This window comes from Dermacentor silvarum, chromosome 4 (assembly GCF_013339745.2).
Source record: "Dermacentor silvarum isolate Dsil-2018 chromosome 4, BIME_Dsil_1.4, whole genome shotgun sequence".
Classification (NCBI taxonomy): Eukaryota; Metazoa; Arthropoda; class Arachnida; order Ixodida; family Ixodidae; genus Dermacentor; species Dermacentor silvarum.
Window position 1 is genome coordinate 218,999,378 of NC_051157.2, and position 12,500 is coordinate 219,011,877.

At 51.0% G+C, this 12,500-nt stretch overlaps 1 non-coding gene across 1 annotated transcript; it reads left to right on the forward strand.

Moving 5' to 3' along the window:
* The first annotated feature begins 9,101 nt into the window (after positions 1–9,101).
* LOC119451190 (small subunit ribosomal RNA) lies at positions 9,102–10,916 on the forward strand. The gene has a single exon (XR_005191718.1). It is a non-coding gene; the product is annotated as a small subunit ribosomal RNA (ribosomal RNA).
* Positions 10,917–12,500: the final 1,584 nt, after the last annotated feature.

Genomic DNA, 12,500 nt, shown 5'->3' on the forward strand with positions numbered 1-12,500 from the left:
CTTCTATTTTTTTTCCAGACCACAGCTCCAGCTCGGATAACTCCACCTCGTCTTTGTTAGGGGATGCGAAATGTGCGGCCGTCAGTCTTTCAACCGGTCTAGCTTAATGATATTGTTTGAATGAGTAATCACAGATAACTGCTGCGACAAACGATTTGTGTTGGTAAGATTGCCTCACGCGAAGTAAAAAAGCATGACTTTTGCTATTCAGAAATTGTAAGAAGCTTTATGCATATGCGCCTACAGAATTTGCAGTGTGCACTTAAAAGAATTTTTGAAAGTGCTCGCTGAAACCCCCTGTGTGTGTATATATATATATATATATATATATATATATATATATATAAGCGTGTGTGAGTGACTGTGTGTGTGTGCACGCAATAGAGTAGCACATAAGCTCAGTCACGTGGGGTTATTTCACATTTCGCGGGCTTTCAATAAACGCGGGAATAATTCACCACACTGGATGTGTGTTGCTGCAAAAAAAAAAAAAAAATAGATCGGTCGTTTTAAAATGCCCTCAAGAACGAAATGAAACGTAATTGGCCCTAAAGTGAATAATAAACAATTTCCGCAAATAATCCTTATTGATTAACTAATTAGGCGCAACATAAAACTTAACATAAGGAGCGTCACATGACAGCAAAACATATGTCATTGGTTTCATTGAGTTGTGGCTGCCCGCTGTCAATAAAATCATCGGTTCTAGTCACATAAAAATCCTGTATAAATGTATGTATGTACGTATATACACGCACGCACGTACGCAAGCACGCACGCGCGCGCACACACACACACAGGAGCGCCCACACTGAAAGAGTCAAAATCACGTCATGGATGTACGGAAATAAGAACGCCGAAGTGCGTCATAGCGTAAGAAAGCTGGAACACTTGTTTAAATAATATCAGCGGTGGCCAGTGACTGTTGATATGGATGCGAAAACACGTTACCGCCATCTATCTACGGAAATAGCAAGCGCGAAGTCCGTCGCCATTGCGTAAAAAACCTAGACGGCGCAAGGTAACACTCGATTTCATGATGACAGTGGCGGCCGGGGAATAAAAACAGCTCGAACCTCTTGGCAAGAAATACAAAAAAAAGAAGAAACAAAAAGTGGCTTGCTTTATTAAACCTTGTATATGACAGTGAATAAACAGCAAAGCAGTTACAACTAAACTGAAAAAAAAAGACAGCTAACAAAAGCAAGTACACAAAGAAACAAACCAGCCGTGTTTGCTCAGTAGGTATAGCGTTTGGCTACTGAGCGCGAGGTCATGGGATCGAATCCCAGCCACGGCAGCCGCTTTTCGATGGGGGCGAAATGAAAAAAAAATAAATAAATAAACTGTGCACTAAGGTTTAGGAGCACGTTAAGAACCCCATATAGTCTAATTTATTTCGGAGTTGTCCACTACGGCGTGCATCATAATCAGACCGCGGTTTTGGCACGCAAAACCCCAGTATTATCTGTTTTTTTTTTTTTTTACGCAAAGAAACAGGTGTGTTTGCATTGAAGGGCGCCCGAAAAAGCGTTTGTTCCAATTACGCGCAGCAAGGACGCTTTATGATGGGGAAGGCAGATGGCTGGAAGGTGCACGTCCTCATCGTTTCTAAACAATTTCTAAACAAAATTGGTCTCACTGTCCCTCCAATAATACCAAGTGGCTCGAGGCTTCGTATTGCATATTAACTGAAAGAATTACACTCACGTTAAATGCCGCAAAAGGACCAAGCGGGGCACTTGCTTCGCGCAGGTGCATTCGCCCAAATTTTATAGCTATAGCCCGCATGCAGCTACAAAATCCGAAATCGCATCAGCAGGGGCGGGACGCGCAAGCAGCGTTTCACGCAAATTTGAAGCATAAATCGCAGCGCTACCGAGGCCAAAGTGGTGTATCAATTCGGACGGACGCTTTCCAGAACGCTAGTAGCCGTTCAAACAGGGCGCACAGTTAAGAGATGGCGCTGACAAAGCGGCGAGCGCCCGTGTTGAGAAAGTCCTAAACAACATTAGCCGGGCGGCGCGTGCAAGCGACGTTCCGTGCAACTTGTCCGTGGTAATATCAAAAGCGGCTCTCACGTTTTCCTTGAATCGGTGAGCCGGGGCACCGTGGTGCACGCGAGAGCTGCTTTCATTATTATCTACATCAATATCTCGAAACTGTTGTCATCCCGAGAATTCGTTTCGAGTGGATCCGCCTTGCAAACTCCACGGCTACAATTTGTACATTCCAACGTGGTCCATCAGGTAATTAGTTAACCTAATTAGTGACTGTTTCATTATTATTCGGCTAAGCATTTCAATTGCTTGTGCAAGTAATGTCCGCCACTTAGAGCAGACCAGCTCATGAACTAGACTTGGGCATTCTGCCACAGGCACTATTGAAGAGTTTTTGAAAGTGTTCGCTGAAGCCCCCCGTATATATATATGCGTGTGTGAGTGACTGTGTGTGTGTGCACGCAATAGAGTAGCACATAAGCTCAGTCACGTGGGGTTATTTCACATTTCGCGGGCTTTCAATAAACGCCGGAATAATTCACCACACTGGATGTGTGTGGCTGCAAAAAAAAAAAAAAAAAAAAAAAAAAAGATGGGTCGTTTTGAAATGCCCTCAAGAACGAAATGAAACGTAATTGGCCCTAAAGTGAATAATAAACATTTTCCGCAATTAATCCTTATTGATTAACTAATTAGGCGCAACATAAAACTTAACATAAGGAGCGTCACATGACAGCAACACATATGTCATTGGTTTCATTGAGTTGTGGCTGCCCGCTGTCAATAACATCATCGGTTCTAGTCACATAAAAATCCTGTATAAATGTATGTATGTACGTATATACACGCACGCACGTACGCAAGCACGCACGCGCGCGCGCACACACACACAGGAGCGCCCACACTGAAAGAGTCAAAATCACGTCATGGATGTACGGAAATAAGAACGCCGAAGTGCGTCATAGCGTAAGAAAGCTGGAACACTTGTTTAAATAATACCAGCGGTGGCCAGTGACTGTTGATATGGATGCGAAAACACGTTACCGCCACCTATCTACGGAAATAGCAAGCGCGAAGTCCGTCGCCATTGCGTAAAAAACCTAGACGGCGCAAGGTAACACTCGATTTCATGATGACAGTGGCGGCCGGGGAATAAAAACAGCTCGAACCTCTTGGCAAGAAATACAAAAAAAAAAGAAGAAACAAAAAGTGGCTTGCTTTATTATACCTTGTATATGACAGTGAATAAACAGCAAAGCAGTTACAACTAAACTGAAAAAAAAAGACAGCTAACAAAAGCAAATACACAAAGAAACAAACCAGCCGTGTTTGCTCAGTGGGTATAGCGTTTGGCTACTGAGCGCGAGGTCATGGGATCGAATCCCAGCCACGGCAGCCGCTTTTCGTTGGGGCAGAAAAAAAAAATAAACCGTGCACTAAGGTGTAGGAGCACGTTAAAGAACCCCAGGTAGTCTAATTTATTTCGGAGTTGTCCACTACGGCGTGCCTCATAATCAGACCGCGGTTTTGGCACGCAAAACCCCAGTATTATCTGTTTTTTTTTTTTTTTTACGCAAAGAAACAGGTGTGTTTGCATTGAAGGGCGCCCGAAAAAGCGTTTGTTCCAATTACGCGCAGCAAGGACGCTTTATGATGGGGAAGGCAGATGGCTGGAAGGTGCACGTCCTCATCGTTTCTAAACAATTTCTAAACAAAATTGGTCTCACTGTCCCTCCAATAATACCAAGTGGCTCGAGGCTTCGTATTGCATATTAACTGAAAGAATTACACTCACGTTAAATGCCGCAAAAGGACCAAGCGGGGCACTTGCTTCGCGCAGGTGCATTCGCCCAAATTTTATAGCTATAGCCCGCATGCAGCTACAAAATCCGAAATCGCATCAGCAGGGGCGGGACGCGCAAGCAGTGTTTCACGCAAATTTGAAGCATAAATCGCAGCGCTACCGAGGCCAAAGTGGTGTATCAATTCGGACGGACGCTTTCCAGAACGCTAGTAGCCGTTCAAACAGGGCGCACAGTTAAGAGATGGCGCTGACAAAGCGGCGAGCGCCCGTGTTGAGAAAGTCCTAAACAACATTAGCCGGGCGGCGCGTGCAAGCGACGTTCCGTGCAACTTGTCCGTGGTAATATCAAAAGCGGCTCTCACGTTTTCCTTGAATCGGTGAGCCGGGGCACCGTGGTGCACGCGAGAGCTGCTTTCATTATTATCTACATCAATATCTCGAAACTGTTGTCATCCCGAGAATTCGTTTCGAGTGGATCCGCCTTGCAAACTCCACGGCTACAATTTGTACATTCCAACGTGGTCCATCAGGTAATTAGTTAACCTAATTAGTGACTGTTTCATTATTATTCGGCTAAGCATTTCAATTGCTTGTGCAAGTAATGTCCGCCACTTAGAGCAGACCAGCTCATGAACTAGACTTGGGCATTCTGCCACAGGCACTATTGAAGAGTTTTTGAAAGTGTTCGCTGAAGCCCCCCGTATATATATATGCGTGTGTGAGTGACTGTGTGTGTGTGCACGCAATAGAGTAGCACATAAGCTCAGTCACGTGGGGTTATTTCACATTTCGCGGGCTTTCAATAAACGCCGGAATAATTCACCACACTGGATGTGTGTGGCTGCAAAAAAAAAAAAAAAAAAAAAAAGATGGGTCGTTTTGAAATGCCCTCAAGAACGAAATGAAACGTAATTGGCCCTAAAGTGAATAATAAACATTTTCCGCAATTAATCCTTATTGATTAACTAATTAGGCGCAACATAAAACTTAACATAAGGAGCGTCACATGACAGCAACACATATGTCATTGGTTTCATTGAGTTGTGGCTGCCCGCTGTCAATAACATCATCGGTTCTAGTCACATAAAAATCCTGTATAAATGTATGTATGTACGTATATACACGCACGCACGTACGCAAGCACGCACGCGCGCGCGCACACACACACAGGAGCGCCCACACTGAAAGAGTCAAAATCACGTCATGGATGTACGGAAATAAGAACGCCGAAGTGCGTCATAGCGTAAGAAAGCTGGAACACTTGTTTAAATAATACCAGCGGTGGCCAGTGACTGTTGATATGGATGCGAAAACACGTTACCGCCACCTATCTACGGAAATAGCAAGCGCGAAGTCCGTCGCCATTGCGTAAAAAACCTAGACGGCGCAAGGTAACACTCGATTTCATGATGACAGTGGCGGCCGGGGAATAAAAACAGCTCGAACCTCTTGGCAAGAAATACAAAAAAAAAGAAGAAACAAAAAGTGGCTTGCTTTATTATACCTTGTATATGACAGTGAATAAACAGCAAAGCAGTTACAACTAAACTGAAAAAAAAAGACAGCTAACAAAAGCAAATACACAAAGAAACAAACCAGCCGTGTTTGCTCAGTAGGTATAGCGTTTGGCTACTGAGCGCGAGGTCATGGGATCGAATCCCAGCCACGGCAGCCGCTTTTCGATTGGGGCGAATGAAAAAAAAAATAAATAATAACCGTGCACTAAGGTGTAGGAGCACGTTAAGAACCCCAGGTAGTCTAATTTATTTCGGAGTTGTCCACTACGGCGTGCATCATAATCAGACCGCGGTTTTGGCACGCAAAACCGCAGTATTATCTGTATTTTTTTTTTTTTTTTTACGCAAAGAAACAGGTGTGTTTGCATTGAAATGCACCCGGAAAAGCGTTTGTTCCAATTACGCGCAGCAAGGACACTTTTTGATGGGGAAGGCAGATGGCTGGAAGGTGCACGTCCTCATCGTTTCTAAACAATTTCTTAACAAAATTGGTCTCACTGTCCCTCCAATAATACCAAGTGGCTCGAGGCTTCGTATTGCATATTAACTGAAAGAATTACACTCACATTAAATGCCGCAAGAGGACCAAGCGGGGCACTTGCTTCGCGCAGATGCATTCACACAAATTTTATAGCTACAGCCCGCCTGCAGCTACAAAATCCGAAATCGCATCAGCAGGGGCGGGAAGCGCAAGCAGCGTTTCACGCAAATTTGAAGCATAAATCGCAGCGCTACCGAGGCCAAAGTGGTGTATCAATTCGGACGGACGCTTTCCAGAACGCTAGTAGCCGTTCAAACAGGGCGCACAGTTAAGAGATGGCGCTGACAAAGCGGCGAGCGCCCGTGTTGACAAAGTCCGAAACTGCGTCAGCCGGGGCGGCGCGCGCAAGCGACGTTCAGCGCAACTTTTCCGTGGAAATACCGAAAGCGGCTCGCACGTTTGCCTTGTATCAGTGAGCTGGGGCACCGTGGTGCACGCGAGAGGTGGAAAGACGGCTTGAAAAGCAAAAATGAGGAATTTCTTTCGGCGCTAACTGCCGCCGGCGGTCACGAGTACGGCCCCATGGAGGTCTGGGTACTTATCGCTGCTATTATATAGAGGTATGCAACCCCGGCCGACATCGTACCACTTTTCAATTTGTGGTGTCCGGGTGCGTTTTGTGCGATTCACGCACTGCGGCGACGTCGGGAATTGCGCCGACGAGTACGCGACCGCTCGCAGAGACAAAGTCCGAAAGCTCGTCAGCCGGGGCGGCGCGCGCAAGCGACGTTCAGCGCAACTTTTCCGTGGAAATACCGAAAGCGGCTCGCACGTTTGCCTTGTATCGGTGAGCTGGGGCACCGTGGTGCACGCGAGAGGTGGAAAGACGGCTTGAAAAGCAAAAATGAGGAATTTCTTTCGGCGCTAACTGCCGCCGGCGGCCACGAGTACGGCCCCATGGAGGTCTGGGTACTTATCGCTGCTATTATATAGAGGTATGCGGCCCCGGCCGACATCGTACCACTTTTCAATTTGTGGTGTCCGGGTGCGTTTTGTGCGATTCACGCACTGCGGCGACGTCGGGAATTGCGCCGACGAGTACGCGACCGCTCGCAGAGACAAAGTCCGAAAGCTCGTCAGCCGGGGCGGCGCGCGCAAGCGACGTTCAGCGCAACTTTTCCGTGGAAATACCGAAAGCGGCTCGCACGTTTGCCTTGTATCGGTGAGCTGGGGCACCGTGGTGCACGCGAGAGGTGGAAACACGGCTTGAAAAGCAAAAATGAGGAATTTCTTTCGGCGCTAACTGCCGCCGGCGGCCACGAGTACGGCCCCATGGAGGTCTGGGTACTTATCGCTGCTATTATATAGAGGTATGCGGCCCCGGCCGACATCGTACCACTTTTCAATTTGTGGTGTCCGGGTGCGTTTTGTGCGATTCACGCACTGCGGCGACGTCGGGAATTGCGCCGACGAGTACGCGACCGCTCGCAGAGACAAAGTCCGAAAGCTCGTCAGCCGGGGCGGCGCGCGCAAGCGACGTTCAGCGCAACTTTTCCGTGGAAATACCGAAAGCGGCTCGCACGTTTGCCTTGTATCGGTGAGCTGGGGCACCGTGGTGCACGCGAGAGGTGGAAACACGGCTTGAAAAGCAAAAATGAGGAATTTCTTTCGGCGCTAACTGCCGCCGGCGGCCACGAGTACGGCCCCATGGAGGTCTGGGTACTTATCGCTGCTATTATATAGAGGTATGCGGCCCCGGCCGACATCGTACCACTTTTCAATTTGTGGTGTCCGGGTGCGTTTTGTGCGATTCACGCACTGCGGCGACGTCGGGAATTGCGCCGACGAGTACGCGACCGCTCGCAGAGACAAAGTCCGAAAGCTCGTCAGCCGGGGCGGCGCGCGCAAGCGACGTTCAGCGCAACTTTTCCGTGGAAATACCGAAAGCGGCTCGCACGTTTGCCTTGTATCGGTGAGCTGGGGCACCGTGGTGCACGCGAGAGGTGGAAACACGGCTTGAAAAGCAAAAATGAGGAATTTCTTTCGGCGCTAACTGCCGCCGGCGGCCACGAGTACGGCCCCATGGAGGTCTGGGTACTTATCGCTGCTATTATATAGAGGTATGCGGCCCCGGCCGACATCGTACCACTTTTCAATTTGTGGTGTCCGGGTGCGTTTTGTGCGATTCACGCACTGCGGCGACGTCGGGAATTGCGCCGACGAGTACGCGACCGCTCGCAGAGACAAAGTCCGAAACCGCGTCAGCCGGGGCGGCGCGCGCAAGCCACGTTCAGCGCAACTTTTCCGTGGAAATACCGAAAGCGGCTCGCACGTTTGCCTTGAATCGGTGAGCTGGGGCACCGTGGTGCACGCGAGAGGTGGAAATACGCCGACGAGTACGCAAGCCACCGTCCAAAACAACGGTCATGGAGCACAGCACCGTGCGTGGCACAACGTTTGCAGAGAAAGTGCGGCAGCGGAAAGCTCGTTCGCCGTGAAAGTCAGCACAGGATGCGCGGTGGTTCAGGCACGTGAATATTCGCGAAGCCGTACTCGCCGCTGGCGAAACATTGACGATCACGACCCTCTTGCGCGGTGTTGGTTTTCACGACTTCGGCCCTGTGCAGCCGACGTAAACTTTCAAAGTTCGTCAAGGTGCGGCACGATTTCCGCCAAATCCCCGTCGAAAATGCCACGAGTACGGCCCCATGGAGGTCTGGGTACTTATCGCTGCTATTATATGGGGGTTGGAGTGCAGTCGCCCCCCGAGTGCGTGCGACCTGGGTGTCTGATATGCGGCGGGCTCCGTGCCCGTCAAGCGTGTCCCCGGAGCCTCTCCCGTGGATCCCTCGGCAATCGTCTGCAGCCTCATCCGCTTGATGCGTTAGGGGCTGGTTGTCGGACGACGCCGTATCCACGATATCGAGGTGTGTTCCGCATCGTCCTCGGACGAGTCAAATAAGAAAGCGCCGAAGGCGCGGGCGTGACCCGTCGCTTGGCGGCTTTGCCGTCTCGGCTACGTTGCAAGCGCCGATCGGTCCACCAGTGCTGCGGGCTGATGGCAAATCCCGCAAGCCGTGACCGAGTCGACGCAACGAATCTATCGAGAGTGTGCGTGCTTCTTGCCGCGTGGCGATACCCAGCCCTGCGGGGAGGGCGCCGTAGCGAGCTCGAACGCCGTCATCTCGGACTGTGCAAAGAGGTGGGCTTTGCAAAAACGAAGCGTGCTGAGGCGCCTGAAGGTGGCCTCGGCGTCGCAACAACGGCGTCCGGCATGGCTGGACGCGCAGTTGAACGATTACCTGGTTGATCCTGCCAGTAATCATATGCTTGTCTCAAAGATTAAGCCATGCATGTCTAAGTACATGCCGAAATAAGGCGAAACCGCGAATGGCTCATTAAATCAGTTATGGTTCCTTAGATCGTTTCTTCCTACTTGGATAACTGTGGCAATTCTAGAGCTAATACATGCAGTGAGCCTGAAGCCCTTTGGGCGACGGGTGCTTTTATTAGACCAAGATCGATCGGGTTTCGGCCCGTATTGTGTGGTGACTCTGGATAACTTTGTGCTGATCGCATGGCCACGAGCCGGCGACGTTTCTTTCAAGTGTCTGCCTTATCAACTTTCGATGGTAGGTTACTTGCTTACCATGGTTGTTACGGGTAACGGAGAATCAGGGTTCGATTCCGGAGAGGGAGCCTGAGAAACGGCTACCACATCCAAGGAAGGCAGCAGGCGCGCAAATTACCCACTCCCGGCACGGGGAGGTAGTGACGAAAAATAACAATACGGGACTCTTTTGAGGCCCCGTAATTGAAATGAGTACACTCTAAATCCTTTAACGAGGATCAATTGGAGGGCAAGTCTGGTGCCAGCAGCCGCGGTAATTCCAGCTCCAATAGCGTATACTAAAGCTGCTGCGGTTAAAAAGCTCGTAGTTGGATCTCAGTTCCAGACGAGTAGTGCATCTACCCGATGCGACGGCTCGGACTGAACATCATGCCGGTCCTTTCTTGGTGCACTTCATTGTGTGCCTCGAGAAGGCCGGTGCTTTTACTTTGAAAAAATTAGAGTGCTCAACGCAGGCGAGTCGCCTGAATAAACTTGCATGGAATAATAGAACAAGACCTCGTTTCTGTTCTGTTGGTTTTTGGAATACGAGGTAATGATTAAGAGGGACAGACGGGGGCATTCGTATTGCGGCGCTAGAGGTGAAATTCTTGGACCGTCGCAAGACGAACTACTGCGAAAGCATTTGCCAAGAATGTTTTCTTTGATCAAGAACGAAAGTCAGAGGTTCGAAGGCGATCAGATACCGCCCTAGTTCTGACCATAAACGATGCCAACCAGCGATCCGCCTGAGTTACTCAAATGACTCGGCGGGCAGCTTCCGGGAAACCAAAGTATTTGGGTTCCGGGGGAAGTATGGTTGCAAAGCTGAAACTTAAAGGAATTGACGGAAGGGCACCACCAGGAGTGGAGCCTGCGGCTTAATTTGACTCAACACGGGAAAACTTACCCGGCCCGGACACTGGGAGGATTGACAGATTGAGAGCTCTTTCTTGATTCGGTGGATGGTGGTGCATGGCCGTTCTTAGTTGGTGGAGCGATTTGTCTGGTTAATTCCGATAACGAACGAGACTCTAGCCTATTAAATAGGTGCGGGGTTCCCAGCACCTTACAACCTTCTTAGAGGGACAAGCGGCTCCTAGCCGCACGAAACAGAGCAATAACAGGTCTGTGATGCCCTTAGATGTCCGGGGCCGCACGCGCGCTACACTGAAGGAAGCAGCGTGTCTTTATCCCTGTCTGAAAAGACTGGGTAACCCGTGGAACTTCTTTCGTGATTGGGATAGGGGCTTGCAATTGTTCCCCTTGAACGAGGAATTCCCAGTAAGCGCGAGTCATAAGCTCGCGTTGATTACGTCCCTGCCCTTTGTACACACCGCCCGTCGCTACTACCGATTGAATGATTTAGTGAGGTCTTCGGACCGATGTCCGGCGCGGCCTTTCGGTTGCGCCGGTCTGTTGGAAAGATGACCAAACTTGATCATTTAGAGGAAGTAAAAGTCGTAACAAGGTTTCCGTAGGTGAACCTGCGGAAGGATCATTACCGGACTGTGAAGGGTGACGATCGTTTCTGCCCCGTGTGGGTGGAGCGGCTCGCTGCGCCCGACGCTTTCCGCCGCTGTCCCCGCTTGGACGCGGGGACGGCTATACCCGAACATGCGCGGGGACTGCCTGAATTCTGAGGGGCGCCCCGTGCCCAATTTGTTGCGCCCAGCGGGCGGCGGCTGCAACCTTGGACGGTTGGCTTGGCCGCGCCCGTGGGTACAAACGGCGTAACGCACTTTCATGGGTGGGCTTTCAGTCCGCCTCGACGCTCATGCGCGGAATGGGAGTAAGACGACCCGACAAAGCTTTGCCCAGTACGAGAGGAACGGTAGAGGTCGGTCAAGGAACTGGCGGTCGAGAGCTAAAGCTGCCTGCCATCCATCATTCATAGTTGGAACTGCGGTGCAAGCGCTCTCCCGTCCTCCGCGGCAAACGCCGCCGAGTCTGAAAAGGCTGGCGGCTGCCGGTCGCTTCCTGCGGCGAGTATGGAGTAACGACCCGACTATGTTGCTGCCCAAGTACTGAAGGAACGGCGCGGCATTCGGTCGGTCATGGAACTGGCGGTACGAGGGTGTGGCTGCCAAGTACAATAGGAACCGTGGCCCATAACGCCCTCCCGTCCTCCGCGGCAAGTGCCACCGAGCCCGACAGGGCCGGAGGCTGCCGGTCGGCTCCTGCTCGTGACGCGCGAGATGTCGAGATCGCGGTTGAATGCGACGACGTTGGCAGGCTATTCGCCCGCCGCCGAGGGAAAGGCGGCGCTGCTGCGAAGTACGAGAGGAAACGCGGCTTTGCTACGTCGGACGCGTTCCGCGGTTAACGGACTTGTGCGCTTTGGGAAGGCGCCGCACGTCGAAAGAGGATTTACGGACAGACGAGGGACTGAAGTCTCGAAACTTGAACGCACTTGCGGCCAGGCTCTTGCTGGCTTCGTCTTCCGCCTCGAGTAGAATTGTTGCGGCTCCGGCGCCGAAAGCTGTCCCTGGCACTGGCCGAGTGGTTTTGGAGAGCCGCGCGAGTACGCGCGCCGGGCTCTTGTCCGTCGTCTCAAGTAGACTGTCGGATCAGCAGCGGGTGTGCTGCGGCAATCCGCCGATGCGAAAGCGTGTTTGTGTGTTAGGGACATTGTGGTCAATTTGAGTACCCTTCTGATGACTAAAAGCGAGACACGTCGATGGGGGCGAGACCCCACCCGTGGCCGTGTCGCCGTGAAAGACTCCACAGCTGCTCGTGCCCCCTCATGGCCTTGCGGCTTTTTTCCAATTTTCGTGGAGCAATGTGAACGTGCACACGTAGCACACGGGTCCGGTGGGTGGTTGGCAGGGAAAACCGGCTTCGAGTGCTCGCAAAAAAGAAAAAGACGTGGTAAGGGGAGCCACGCCCCCGCGGGTGTGTAGCCGTGAGCGGCTCCACTGCATCTTGGTCCTACATCTGATCCTGGTGCATACAGAGTGGAGGCTCACGTGCACACAAAGGCTCGCGGGGTTTAGCTGGAAACGCAACACGCAAGTAGCAGGGTGTGGTGCGCCTATATGCTACCAGCTGTCTGAGACGCGGCTGTCGAAAGAGCGCGCAGACTCGA